Here is a 14,788-nt window from a genome sequence, read left to right on the forward strand (position 1 = left end):
AACCACTTATCTACTTTCTGTTCTCCAGAGTTACCTCATCTGGACATTTCATCTAAGTGAAGTCATACACGCTGTGGTCTTTTGTGACTGGCTTCTTTCACTTAACATGATGTTCTCAGGGTTCATCCAGGTTGGAAATCCCAGAGTCTTAAACACCATCGGAGCTGGCAGGGCCCTGAGAGAGTGTCTTTGTGCTTCTCCCACCTGTTGTAAAGGGGGAACTTGGGGAGGAGATTTGCTCTGCCCCTTGACAAGGAAGTAGGGGGCTCCAAGGCAGGTCCCGGGTCCCCCACGTCAGGGCCCCTGCCCCACCACCCTGCACAAGGCACCTCCTTCTGCTGTCACCTCTTTTCCTTCGGCTTTGGGCTCCAGCTGATTTTGGCTCAGAGTGACCATGCGGTCGGGAACGCACCCTCCCAGGCGCTGGGTTTTCACGCACGGGCAGTTTTTACACACCATGGTGCATCTTGAAATCTTCTATGCATTTTTAAAAATTTGTGTCCACTAATTCAGAATATTTTGGAGTTTAGTATTTTCTTTTCTTGCTACTTAAACACATTTTGTCCAGACGGTTGTGCCTGTTTTGCTCGGTTGGTGACCTTCCCGCTGGGGGACATAGGGTGGCATCAGGGCTAAGTGCCGGGTCTCAGAATCCAGTGCCCTGCCTCTTCGGGTTCGAGGCCCTGCCTCCTCCCCGGTGTGTGCCCGTGGGTAGTTACTGAGGCTCTCTGAGCCTCAGTTTCTCCCTTTGAAAAACAGCAATTTATCTTAGGGCTGTGGCGAGGGGGAAATGAGGTCACGCCTGTTAGCGGCTTGGCGCAGGGGAGGTGTGGATCCCGGGAGGTCAGAGGTTGTGAGGGCTTTCCAGGGCCCTGGGGTGAACAGGAGAGAAAGGGGATCCTCCCACCTTTGGCTGCCCCCGTCTCCTTATTCCTACTGTGAATTGACACCTGTTCCTCCCCTCCCAGGGCTGAGAGGTGGAAACGCTGAGTTCAGATCCCAGCCCAGTCACTTTGATTCTGGGCCCCCACGTCAGCTTGGTTTCCTCTGTGTCTTAGTTTCTCCACCTGTAGAATGAGAAGGCGGAGGGCGGGGTTTCCACTGAGGCCTCCAAGGCGGCCAAGAGGCTCCTGGGAGGGGGTTTGGGAAGGAGGGGCTTTTTCTTCTCCCAGGAGGGCCTGGTTCCTGCTGATGTAAAGATCCAAGCAGGAGCAGTGGCTCCTGTTGAGGAGAGGTGGGTGGAGAGGGACACCTGGCTTCCTAGCCTCTCACACAGGACGCGTTAGGCGGGAAGTGAGGGGAGTGGTGATGCAGTGGAGGGCATCACCCTGCGTGCCCGGCCAGGCAGAGCCTCTTTGTCAGGCACACCTCTGTGCCGGGCATTCTGCCTGCACCATCTTCTTAACTCACAGGAGCCCTCAGAGAAGGCACTCTTATTCTCATTTGACAAGTGGGGAAACTGAGGCTCAGAATGGGGCAGCTGCCTGCCCAGTGTTGCTTAGTGAGTGACGGGCTGAGCTGGGATTCAAACTAGGACTCGGTGGTTGCAGCCCCTTTCCCGACTGCCCCCGTGCAGGGAAAAGGAGGGAGAAGCAAGACAGGGAGGATCGGAGCCTTTGGAACTCCAGCTTCCCGCTGCTGTGGGGATTCTGTGGGTGGTGGGAAAGGCATTGTAAATATGCATGACATGCAAATACGCCTCTGAAAAACAACGTGGGGCCCGCCTGAGCTGGGATGCCCGAGTGCTTTGGAAGATGTAGTGTTGTACAAACGCTTGGGTTTCTACGACGATTGTCACACGAGGTCCCCCTCCCCAGCATCCCCAGGGCCAGTCCAGGGTCTCAGGGTGGAGGGATTATCCTGGGTGCCTCCTAATTGATGTTCTTCCCCATTCCTGCAGGCACCAGTGCCTCCCCTCTGCCAGGTGCCTGGTAACTCGTGTGTGACCAGAACCGTGTCCCTCTGGGCGCTGGAAGGCCCCTGTCCGACTCTGCTTCCCACCAGCACCCCTGATCGAGTGCCCGGAGGGATGTGTGTGCCAGCCCTCGGTCCAGCGCCCGCTCCTGAGGTGACACCTGCCGGTTCCCGACTGGTTCCTGTTTTCCCTCTGCGCGTGGCTCCCTGGTTGGTAAGTCACTGCGTCCGCAGGCCTGGGCACATGGAATCGGGGCCACTCACCAGCCCACCCATGCTTGGCACAGTTGGGAAATGCCCAGCTTTCCCATCCAGTGGCGCCCACATGCTGGCAAAGGGACCTCAATGAGAGCTTTTATATGTCTGGGCTCAATTTATAGTTTAACTGCTTGTCTTATCCAGTCCTCCCAACAACTCAGGAGGTGGGCACAGTGATTACACCCGTTTTCCAGAGGAAAGTAGCCTCAGAGAGGGAAAACCGCTTGCCTGAGGACGCACAGCAAGCCCAGCTCTGTCCAACTCAAAGGCCAGCTCTTGCCATACCCAAGGGGCTGGGCAGTTGGTGACATGGGCTCAGGAAGGGAAGGGGAGCAGTGAGCTGTGCTGGAAGCCGTGGAACTTCCAGGGCCCCTGGAGGCTGAAATGAGACCATCAGCGTTCCTGAATCTTCAGGAGCCCCGTCATTTCTGCCCCTCCAGTCTGTTCCACCCATGCTCCTCCAGTCCCCATCTTAACCCCAACACGGGAGGAGGTGCAGGGCCCAGCCAGCATCCCTGACTGCCCATCTGAGGATACCACAACCCGCAGCCACCCACGCCACCCACTCCTGGTTCCATCATCCTTCCCACAACAGTGGTCCCAAAAGCGTCCCCCTATGGGTTCCAGCCACAGTGCCCAACACTCATCACATTCCTGCATCTCCTCCTCCCGCCATCTCCCACAGCTGTGCAGGCATGACTAGTCTAGTTCACAGATGAGGAAACTGAGGCCCAAAAGAGCTCAAGGGGCTTGCCTAGGGTCACTCAGCACTAACGGGACTGTTGGTTTACCTTCTGCCTCCTCATCTGGCCTCGGCTCCCCAAGGCTGAGAAATAGCTGCGTAATTCCCCACTGGACAGCAGGCAGCTGGCACTGTGCCTGGCGTGTAGTGGGTACACAGTAAATGGTTGTGGAGGAAAGGAAAGAGAGAGAGAAGGGAAGGCTCTCTCACCTCCCTCCACCAGCAGGACCCAAAAGCCCCTGGCCTTTTGGCCAGCTGCTGGTCCCTGCTGACCTCAGAGAGCATGAGGTCAGCTCAGGCCTTCAGCAAGGCAGCCAGCCACTCTCATCTTGATTCTCTCATCTGCCGACAGCTGCCCAGCCTCCCTAATGGGATGGTTATGAGAAGAGAAAAGACTCGTAAATATGTATAATATGCAAATATCATAGGATAATAAAAAACCCGTGACGTTCGCTGTAGATAATGTATATAAAAGTGCTTCTTCAAGAACAAGGAGCTGCGCGCTCGTGCGGTGCCAGCCTTATTATCAATAACCATGAAAAGGCCCCTATTAATTAGCTGCCCCCCAACCCAGCTCCCTGGTCTGGCCCCGGCCTGTTGTAGCGACTGCAGACAGCTGTTACATTTGGCTGAGGAGCTGTCACAGGAAAAGAAGTGATAAGGACATCTTGTCTGAGAGCGTCTGTGGGGTTTAATCATTCACCGACACTCCTGGTCATGCCCCGTGCCCCACACATCCTCCCCAGGGACTAACTATGTAACAGGAGCAACCTGACTGGCGGCAAGCGTTTCCTGAGCAATTGCTATGTGCCTGGCGTTGCGCTCAGTGCTTCATTTTCTTCATCATCTCAGTTAAACCGCTGACCACCCTGTGGGAGGTTGATGGCGAAACTGAGGCCTGGACCGCATGGACCTGGGGCAGAGGGCTCATCTGTCAGCATTCCAGTTCTTGCTGAAAGTTATTGCCATTCAGCGCCCACCTTGACCCCCAGGCCAGGCGTGGCCAGAGGGGCAGGATTGTGGTCGCTGAGAACACAGTGTAGCTGGCAGCGCCTGGCATGTGTGGCCCAGTGACGGGGAACGGGATTCCTTGGCACGAGCTGGGAGAGCAGCCATCAGCACTGTGTGGAAAGATGGAGGCCCGGGCAGCAGCGAGGGAGGTGTTACTGCTGCTATTTTGCTAACAAGCTGGTTATTTAAAGAACAGCCGAAGCCAGAGTCGGGGAGTCGGATGGGAAGTCTGCACGCCCGGGGCACAGGCAGCCGGGGTCCAGGAGCCTGACTGGGGGAGCGGGACAGAGCAGCCACACGTTCTTTTTTCAAATTTGCTTGTTATTATTAATAATAGTAACAGCACCATAAACGTCTGGAAAAGGATTCCCTTTGTGAAGAAAAGAGAGTGTAAGGATTGGGAGGGGCGGGAGGGGCTTCTGAGGGGTAAGTAATCTATTCGTTGACTCTGGTGGTTGTGACTTAACTTTTTGTCTTGTGATAATTTATTTCAGTAAACATTTTTGTTTTTTCGTTTTTTCCTATGAGTTATATTTCACAGTAAAAAGGCTAAAAAGCAGTTATAACAGTAATAGTTAACATTTATTGAGCACTTACTAAATGCCAGGCTCTTTGCTAAGCATTTTACTGTGTCTCATTGAGTCTGCACAGATTCTGTCGTTCTGCCCATTTTACAGAGGAGGAAGGTGAGGCTCGGAGAGGTAGAGTTACTTGCCATGCAGTCAAAGAGCGCGCAGGTGCGGGAGATGGGATGAGAAACCCGACAGGCTGACGCAGGCCGGCACCACTGCCCCATGTTTCAGGATCGGGGGCCAGGAAGTTCCCCCAAAAGGGCAGAGGTTTCCTCCATTTGTTCCTCAGACACGTGTCAGTGCCTCTTGCGTTTTCAAGGCTTGGGACGCCGGGTGGGTGTCTGTGGCCATGGGCGGCAGATGAGGTGTCTGGGACTCTGGCGAGGGGTCTGGGCAGAGCATTTAGCCAACAAGTATTGAATAATAGGAGTGGGACATCCCTAAGGACAGGCAGGAGAGGAGGCCAGGGCACAACAGGAATCATTCATGGTACGAAGAGCCCATCCAGGTGCGACAGGGTCCAACCCAACAAATATGGGGCCCGACTGCCATTTCCTGGGGACCTACTATGTGCTATGCTCCTCCGTTGTCTTCCTTAATCTTCAGAACAACCCCTTGGGATCAGTGGTATTGGCCCCATTTTACAGATGAGGAGACTAAGCCCTTGAGAGTAGAAATGACTGGCCCGAGCCCACACAGCCGGCAAGTGGTAGAGCTGCTCTGCCAATCTCCAGGGCCCTGTATCCTGTGTGTGCAACAAGCGCTGCTCAGTTCTGGGGTCCTGGCGGGGGGGGCACTGGCACGGAAGTTCCAAGTTCTAAGGCAGATCTCTGGGCCCCTGAACTGGCACTGGGGACATGGCCTGGAGGCTGGCATGGCACAGGGCCTCTCTGGGCCCTGAAGCAGCTACACCTGCTCCATGGGCAGGGCACCAGCCCCAGAGGCCTTCCTGCGTTCCTAGGACATCTATTGAGTGCTGGTCCCTGCTAGTCCATGTCCCTTGCAGAGCACGCAGCCTCGGGGAAGGACAGATATTAGACAATCACCCAAACAAACAAACTGAGACTCTATCAGTGCAGAGAAGGAAATTAGCACAGTGACATTACAAATATTAACAAGGGAGGGGCCTACGTGGTGTGGAGTGGTCCAAGACGGCCTCTCGAAGGAGGTGGCATTTGAGCTGGGACCTGAAGGATGACAGGGATCCAGCCATGCTGGAGAGAGTTTCTTGTAGCATTGTTGACAGTAGGACCACTGGGAACAACCCACCGTCCATCACCAGGGGACAGCTACATCCATTCACTGCTGCCATACAGCAGCACATGCTGCAGCTGTTAGAAATGGGGCCATGGATCTAAATTTCCTGTTGCAGAAAGAACTTCACAGTGTGTTGTAGGGTTGGGAAAAAAAGAGGTGATAAAACAGCATGGGTAACATGAGAGCATTTTGGTACCCATGGTACAAAATGATACCCATGGTAGCATGGGTATCATTTGTGTAAGAATTATGTGAGTTTTTGAAAACTGTTCACAGTGGTTCCGTCCAGGGCCTGGGGGCATGGGAGGTCTTTGTTGTCGACTTTATACTTTTCTGGATTTGGAATCTTCCCTGAGTGTTAGGACTTGGGAGGAGGAACAGGGGGTTTTAGGACTTCCACAGTCCTGCCTGGGGCCGTTCTCCTCTCCTGCTACCCACCCCAATAAAATGGGATAAGGCATGGGTTGGAGAATCAGCAGATCTGGGCCATACCCAGCTCCACCACTTCTTGGCTGTGTGACTTTGAACAAATCACTTGGCCTCTCTGAGTCTGTTTTCCCTTCTGTGAAAGAGAGACAAGAATAGTGTCAGAAGGTGGTTATGGGGCTTTAGTGAGCTAAAACAAGTACAAGGCTAGAACAATCCCAGTGTTACATCTCTGGTGGCTGCTGGTGTTTTCACCATGACTGCCAGAGGTGACACCTGCTGTGTGCTCGTCATGCCCTGCCAGGGCCCTCAGTGCTGACTGGGCCCCCAAGCTCACCTCTGCCCTCGGTTACTGAGAGTCAGACCCAGTTAGGGAATGAGGACTGGGGAGGCGGACAGCTTAGCCAGGCACGCATGGGCGCTGCCCCCCCCATCCCCAAGCCCCAGCTCCCTCCCCGCCAGCTCACTCGCATATCTGCCAATGAGTACTCTCGCCCTGAGAAGCTGTTCCGGGACTCCCTGGCCCTGGATTTGCTTTTTAAATAACCACTCAACCTGCCCAGAAAGACAGATACTACCTATAGACACTCAGAGCATCTTAAATCTCAGGCAGAGAAACTTGTATTTGTGAAGTCAAACTCCTGGAATCGTGGAGTCTTCATCATAAATAATCCAGCAAGAGCAAACATATGCATTTTACAAGTAAGTTCACTGCACCTTTTTTGATGACAGTGATAAATTAGAAACTACCCAGTTATCTAGCAGCGAGAGATGGTTAAATATATTACGGTCCAGCCAGACAATGGCGTTCTCAGTGGCTGTAGAGACAATGCCGGAGATCTATACTTGTTGACATGGAAACATGTCCGTGGTGCGTTGTTGAGGGAAAAATAGGAGGTTACAAAATGGTGTATTGTGTATGATCTCATTTTTGTTAGAAAAAAATACATAGATATATGCGTACTCCTGCCCAGAGAGACACCCAGAAGGAGAACCATCAAACTATCCAATGTGGCTTCCTCTGGATGTTGAGATATCGACAAGCTCTATTTTTATTTTTGCTTGTGTCATTCAGGTACTTTTCAGGCACAAGTGACAGGAAACCCAGACCAAACTGATTTAAATAAAAATGGAATTTGCTGACCTCTAACTGTAAAAGTCCAGAAGTAATCTGGCCTGTGGCTCAGCTGGATCCAGGAGCTCAGACAGTCACCAGGACCCGGTTTTTCTGTTTTTCTCACCATTTGTCAACTCTGCTTCCTCTGATTTGTTCCCATGTTCTTTTTTTTTTTTTTTTCTTTTTAAGATTGGCACCTGAGCTAACATCTGCTGCTAATCTTTTCCTTTCTTCTTTCCCCCCAAAGCCCCCCAGTACATAGTTGTATATTCTAGTTGTAGGTCCTTCTGGACCTTGCTTGTTCCCGTGTTCTTACAGGGCTCTCTTATACAGGAGATAAGATGCCTGTCCAGAGAAACATGCAAGACTTCTTCCCAGACAGCTCAGACACAAGTCCCGAAACTGAGTCTTGGCTTTGGTGGGTCACGTTTGCGGGTATGCCCACACCTCAGTCAATTGCTCTGATTGGCAGCCTGGGCCTATGCACCGGCCCCCAGAACTTCACCAGGGGAGAGTGGGAAACGGTAGTTCCCCCAGATAACGATGTCAGGCTGAGGCCTAAAGTAGGCCAGTGTCCAGACACAGCACAGTCCTCCTCCTGGACTTACCTGAATTTCCCAAGATGATGACTTTCATAATCAAAAAACCATGCAACTATTGAACGGAGTCCTGAGCCCAGAGCTTACGGCCGGAAGTTCGTTGAGGTAGCCTTAGACTCGAGGTAGCCTTAGACTCTCTTGGAATCAGAACGTCAGAATCGCTGAAGTGCCAGTTCAGCTCAGGAGACATTGGCCTCTCTGTGTCAGAGTGCTAGCTGAGCCTGAGAGGGCGCCGTCCTGGCCCTCAAGGGTCTTGAGGGAGAGATGACTCATCTGGAATGTGAGTGTACAAACAGGCTTCTGTGAACACAAAGCTCAGCGTGAGAGCAAGGAAGCCCTCCTGGAGGAGGTGACACGTGAGCTGAGTAGCTAAGAAGATTACAGGAAGAACATTGTAGGCAGGAGAAACAATGTGTCAAAGGCCCCAAGGCATGTGGTGGGGGAACGACCAGTGGATGAGCAGTGGCAGGCCCAGACCACAAGGGCCTTGAGTTCCAGGATAAGAGCTTACACTTGATCCTGAAGGCAGTGGGGAGCCTTTGAGGGATGTTGTGGGAGGAGGGAAGTGGCAGCAAGCTCCATCTGGCGGGCACTGAGAGCACAACCTTGGTGGAGTCAGGTCAAGGCCCCAGGTAGGGAAGGAGAGAAGAACGCCAGTGGCCCCTCAGGGGGCCTAAGATATCTACTGGTCTAAATTCCTTCCCACCCATGTCAGAATTCCTGTCCTGAGGTGTCCAGCCACTGCTTGCATACCCCCAAGAGATGGGGAGCTCACTCTCTGTTCCCTCCACCTCTTGTTAGAAAGCTCCTTTAAAGGATCAAGGATCAAGCCCACAATCCTGCCACTACCTAAGGCACGCCTGGAACACTTCCCACCCACCCGTCACTGAGGTCGGTCTCCTGAATGACCTACTGGGAGGGCTGGCAGGGGCCTGCATTTTCAGACTGGGGAGTTCCAAGACCAGGGAGCCTTGGGTGTCTCCATCCCCTGCGGGGAACTTGAATGAGAGGGGCGGGCAAAGAGAGTTATATCAGCCTGACAGCAGAGACAGTGTTTAGGCCTTCTGTCTCAATCAGTTCTCCAAATGCCCTTTTCATTTAACAAACAAGAAACTGATGCTCAAAGGGGCCCAGCCACCTATGCAACAACACACAGCAAGTTAGAGGCAGGTCTGGGACGTGGACTCAGTCTCTTCTGTCCCTGCTCACCTCCTTCCACCCTTCAGGTGAGTCCCGGTCACCTCATAGACTTGGGCTTGGGCAGCTTTTTTTCTGGAAGCTCCAGCCATTCCAGATTGTCCCCTGATCTCCTTCTAAACTCAGAGGCGGCCAGAAAAGTCCTCGTTAATCAGATGTTTTGTGACGGTTTATTTTGACAGCAGCATTTTTTGTTTCAGATACATCAGAGCTGCAACATGCACGAGCCGTGTTTTGTGGGTCGTCTCTAATACTTCACTGTGCCCCCAGTCCCCACGTAGTCGTTCATCCTCACACTCCACAGACATTTATTAGTGCCTACCCTGTGCCAGGCGCCATGCTAGACACCAGGCTATGAACATGCATGACAGCAGCCCCTGCCGGGGGAGTTCACAGTGCAGCCAAGGAGAGCGGTGTCTCCATCAAGCATGGCAGGTGATCCTGGCAGATCAGAGGGTGGTGCCGCTCGCTCAGGGGTCTCTGGGGCCAGAGCTGTTGATTCTGTCCCTGAGCAGAGTCTTGAAGGATGAACAGGGGTTCTTCAGGAGAAACAGCTGGGAAGGGTGAACCAGGCAGAGAGACTAGGCTCTGCAAAGATCCTGCCTGCCTCCCACTCAGCTCTGAGGCCACAGCACAAGGGATGGTGGGGAGAGAAGGCTGCAGAGGCCAGCCCAGGCCAGAGCTTGGAAGGCCTCAACTATTGGGCAGGGGAGTTTGCATTTGACCCTTAGGGTCAAAGGGAGCCAAGGGCAGGACAGGTCTGGGTGTTAGAAGGGTCCTCGAGTCAGGCTGGTGACAGCTGGGGAGACAGTGGGCAGGACAGGACCATGGGGATGGCTTACAGGGGCGTTTAGCAGGAAGATTTAACAGAACTTGGGGACTTGGTGGCTGCTGCAGAAGGGGAGAGGGAAGGTTAAGTTTTCTCCTGGGGGGGGTGGCTTGGGGATCCTGTGGACCAGTGTCGAGGTGACTCCTAGCAAAGGCTGGGTCAGTGTCAGTGAGCAGTGGGGCAGCAGGGACTGCTTCAGCCTTCATGAGACTTAGAGCAACCGCCCGTGAAGACTTCAGGGTCCCCATGTTCCCACTGAGTGACTGGGGCCAGGCTCTTCCCCTTGTGGGGCCTCAGTTTGCCCCTCTGTAAAGTGGGGTGATGACAGTACCTCCCCAGGGATTTTGGGGAAGGTTGGAAGGCGGGGGGCAGGCTCTGCATGGTGCCTGGCATCCAGTAAGTGCTGGTGACTGGGGGCTGCTCTGGCTACCACGGTCAAGGGTGCAGAAGTGGGTAAGGGAACTGGATTGTGTCACCTGCAGAGGAGAAACCAGAGACCTTGGGGGCCGTGCCCCCTGCCTTTCTGTCTCTGTCAGGGAAGGCAGGATGTGGGTCTGGCACTGATGGGAAAAGCTCCAGGGAAGGAGATTCCAGCTCAGGTGAGGAAAACCTTTTGGATACAACAGAGCTCCCTGCAGATGGGCTAACTTGGGTGATAGCGAGCTCCCCATCACTGGGAGGATTCAAGCAGCAGCTGCGCCACAACTTGATGGGGAAGTCTGTAGAGTATTTGTGATTTGGCTGAGGATCCGAAAGGTCCTTTCTAGTCCAGAATGTCTTTGATTTCATGTTTTTCCTTCTCTGGGCCTCAGTTTCCTCTTCTGTAATTTGGGGAAAATAGCAGCCCCATCTCAGAGTTGGTTGCAAAGTTTAAGTGACATTGTCCAATAAAGTGCTTAGCCCCAGATCTGACAACATAGCAAGTGCTCCGTGAGTGGCGGCTGTTATTCCCATCATTGATGTCACATTCAGTTCTTGGGTGTGTCGCTTCCATCTGAGGACCTCATGTTGCTCATCTGTCAATCAGGTGCTCCTGCCTGCCTGCCCTTCAGGACCCACTCTGTCCCCTTCTTATGGCCACTCTCTCTGGCTCCAGCTCCCCCGACTCCACCCCTCCGGGAGGTGGTAGGAATTCCAGACCCTTCTGGGCCCCTTTTAGCTCCCGCTTGAGCGAGAGTTGGCAGGTTGGGGCGGCCGGCGCCATCCGCCTCCCATATGCTTCCTGCTATTTAGAGGAAAACTCTCCCCGCGTTCCTCCAACCACACGGGCTGACATTTCCAGACAGACGCTGGAATCGGCTCTTCGGGGGATTGGCAGATAAATTTGGCCCCGGCTGTTGGGAAAATCTTCAGCCTTACTGGGGAAGCGGAGCCCAGGCTCACCGACTTCCGTCCACCCCGCGACTGCCCGGGCGTGGTCCTCCGAGGGGCTAGAGCGCTGTTCTACAGCCTTGCAGATTAGGGTAAGTCTTACTAGCCCAGCCTTCCCGCAGGAGATCCCCTGGTCAGGAAGTCGTGGCTTCCAGCCTTTCAGTCAGAGGTGGCGGGAGTTTGCAAGAGGAAGCGATGCCTCCTCCCCAACAAGACACCTGGGTGTTACCGGGCTCAACCTGGCAGAAGAGCAGGTTTTGGATTAGAGAGACCTGAGCTCAAGACTACTTATGTTTCTGTGACGTTGAGCAATGGCTCCACCTCTCTGAGCCTCTTTTTCTTCATCTGAAAAATGGGGATAATAATAGGATCTGTCTGATTCAAAGTCCTTAGGATGGTGTCAGGCTTGTGCTAAGTGCTCAGCAAATACTAGCCGCTATCGTCATTGTCATCGTCCTCCTCATCATTATTATTTGGCCTGGAACAAAGCATGGCATATGTAGGGGTTCAGTTAATCTCAGTGTTTTTCTCTTCTTCTTCCAGCTGTAGCGACTTAGGGAAAACTGGGGCATTTCAGAATTAGCTCAGATAGGGGTAACCAGAGGCAGAAATGCAAGAATAAGAACATACAGACGCTGCCACATGCAGGGTGGAGTGTGGGTGGCCAGTCCCCCCAGTGTGCACGCACACACGTACACACACGCACACGTGCTCTCTGTGTCCCAAAGTTTCCCTCACCCTCGCTGGAGCCTGGAGTGCCCATATGTTGAATCGTGAGGATGTGAGACACAGAACAGCTTGGCTCTGATGGCTGGAAGGAGAGGGAGGCCTGGCTGGAGGCAGAGTTCGGGGAGGCTCTGGGCGTCAACTGCAGTAGGAGGGTTCGGGGAAGCTCGAGTAGTTCTGTTTGGCTGGAGTAGAAAGTGGGTGGTGGGAAGGTGTGGGAAGCGAGTTTGAGCTTCATTCAGCACCTCCTGACTGAGCCTGAGTACCAGGCCTCATGCCAGGCCCTAGGGAAACTGGTGGAAAAGACGGGCATGCTTCCTGCCCTCAAGAAGCTCTGATTCTGGTGTGTGTGTCGGGGGCAGTGAAGATGACAAACCTGCAGACAGTGAATTACCAAGACCCTAGGTTGTGCTCAAGGAGACCCAGGGGCTAAGAGAGGGGGTGGCAGCGGGTGGAGGTGGTGGGTACCTACTCAAGGCACCGTGGTCAGAGAGGGCCTCTCTGTGGCCTGAAGGATGAGTTGGAGCTGATCCTGCAAATGTTGGTCAGGTTAAAGGGGTGGAGGGCAGAGGGAGCAGCAAGAGCAAAGGTTGGGAAGGTGGCAGGAGCCAGATCCTGGAGGCCTTGAATTCCGGGTGCAGTCAGAACTGCTCTTGAGGAAGGTCATTCTAGTGGTGGATGCTGGATGCTCATGGGGAAGAGATGGGAAGCAGGAGACCTGTCTGCAAAGATTGGTTGAGAGCGAGGTATGTACCTGTTGGAGGCAGTCGGTGGGAGAATTCTGGACCAGGTAGAGGTGATGAGCAGAGAGGAGGAAGAGAGCACTTCACTGGGGTCAGGGTCGTAGCAGAATCCTGGGACTGGAGACAGGTGTGTTTTGAAGGGGGGATCTAGATCAGCGCGTAGCTGGGGGTGGAGTTAGGTAAGAGAGGAGACATCAGGGGAGCTTAGAGCCAGATTCCAGAGTGGTCAGGAAGAGTCTCAGAGGAGAGCCAAGTGCTGGGTTTGGGGAGGGGCTTCCTCAGCCTGGGACTGCGGGTGGGAATGGCAGCACACAGGTGGCAGAGTGAGCGCAAGCTGATGCACTTCCCTGCACTAGACCTAGAGGCCGATTCCAGGTCTGTTTACCTGCTCTGTGACTTCGGGAAAATCACTTGACCTCTCTGAGCCTCACCTTTTCTAACAATACTGAATCAGTTAGAATTGCATTTGGCTGCATGTAACAGAAGAAAGTAGCAGAGATATAAACACCCAGGAGTTTATTCTCCTTATGTAACAAGGATCCCAGAGGCAGGCAGACCAGAGCCAGTGCAGCACTTCCGGCAAGCGATCAAGGGCCCAGGTGTCTGCCACCCTTAGCATGTATCTTTCATTCTCATGGCTACGAAATGGCTGCTCCACTTCCAGATGTTGTGTCTGAATTCCAGGCAGGACAGAGGAAATAAAGACTGCTTGCTTTCTGAATCTACCCTTCTTATCAGGAAAACAATAGACTTCCAATAGAGCCCACTCAGTGGGCTTTTGCCTACATTTCATTTCAGGTGTGGTCACATGGCCACCCTAGCTGCTGGTGAAGTGAGTATTTATAACTGGGTACTTCTGTTAATTAGGCAAAAGGAAAGAATAGCTAGCAGGATAGCTAGCCAGATCCGCTTTAAAGTACCCACCTCACAGGCACTGTTGGGAAGATTCTATGAGATAATTAATGTACAGAAAACACTTAGCCCTGGAATAGAGCGACCTTGCAAGAAATGGGGGCTCCCTGTGTTATACTGCTCCACCCGCATCACTCATTCATTCCTTCAGCAAGCATATATTGTGTCCTGGGCACTGCATACAGTCCCAGAGACATGACAGGGACAGTCCCTGCCCTTTTGGCACTCACAGTCAATAGGAAAAATGGACAAGGAAACAGGCAGGTTGACCCCACTCCAATCAGTGTCACAGGAGGAGTGGAGCGTCCACTTATTTGTGTCTGTTTTTTCTTGCTGCTCTGGTCCCACCACCTATAACAGTACCTGGCACATTAAGCACTCAGTGAGTGAAATAGTGTAAGAAATACTCATTAGGGGCCTACTGTGTACAAGGCTCTTTAGATGGGATAGGGAAAGTGGGGGACACATTCCCTCTCCCCAAAGAAGAAGTGGGGAAAGAAAATTGCTACAGGCCAACCCTGGGGTGGGTGCTGGAGACCTAGCAGTGAACAAGAATGTTATGGCTTCTGCCCTTATGGAGCCCACAGTCTCCGGGCAGGAGCACTGGAGGAGTCTGCAGTCCTGAGATCACATCTGTTCATGTATCCTGGGGTAAGTCTCATCCCCTGCCTGGGCCACAGCATCCTCACCTGTCTAACAGTTGTGAGGGACCCTTTGTGGGATGTCAGTGATGCCCAGGATGATGGTAGGTGCCTTATAAGCCCTGCTCATCTGTGTGTGTAGACGGTACAGAGGCAGGTGTTCTAGATGCCAGCTTGCCATGTTAGGAGAGGAGGCAACTGTTGCAGGGATAGGAAGGGAGTGCTCTGAGCCCCTTGAAATCTCCTCGGGGCCCAGGAATGTGAGGATTCTGGGCTCTACTTTATCCTCAGCCACTCCGGTATCTGGGCCTGGAAGCTTGTCAGCAGCCAACTAGTGGACATGCAGCTTACAGCATTGGATGTGGGCAAGCAGAGATGGGCTGTGTTGGGTCCCCTAGGTGAGAAGTAAGGATGCTTGTAGTTACCAGAGGTCTCCTGGAGGTGGGGAAGCAGCTAGAATTTGAGGGTGGAGA

General features: G+C 53.2%; 1 protein-coding gene across 4 annotated transcripts in view; it reads left to right on the plus strand.

Moving 5' to 3' along the window:
* Positions 1–1,900: 1,900 nt before the first annotated feature.
* DLGAP4 (DLG associated protein 4) overlaps positions 1,901–14,788 on the plus strand; it is a 132,284-nt gene continuing 119,396 nt past the window's right edge. For 3 of the 4 annotated variants that reach the window (XM_044748714.2, XM_044748716.2, XM_044748713.2), the window contains exon 1: positions 1,901–2,128. The gene's annotated coding sequence lies outside the window, so the exon portion shown is untranslated. The remainder of the gene's footprint in view (positions 2,129–14,788) is intronic. The other variant, XM_044748715.2, reaches the window with a different exon arrangement.

The sequence above is a fragment of the Equus asinus genome, chromosome 15 (genome assembly GCF_041296235.1).
Source record: "Equus asinus isolate D_3611 breed Donkey chromosome 15, EquAss-T2T_v2, whole genome shotgun sequence".
NCBI classification, from domain to species: Eukaryota; Metazoa; Chordata; class Mammalia; order Perissodactyla; family Equidae; genus Equus; species Equus asinus.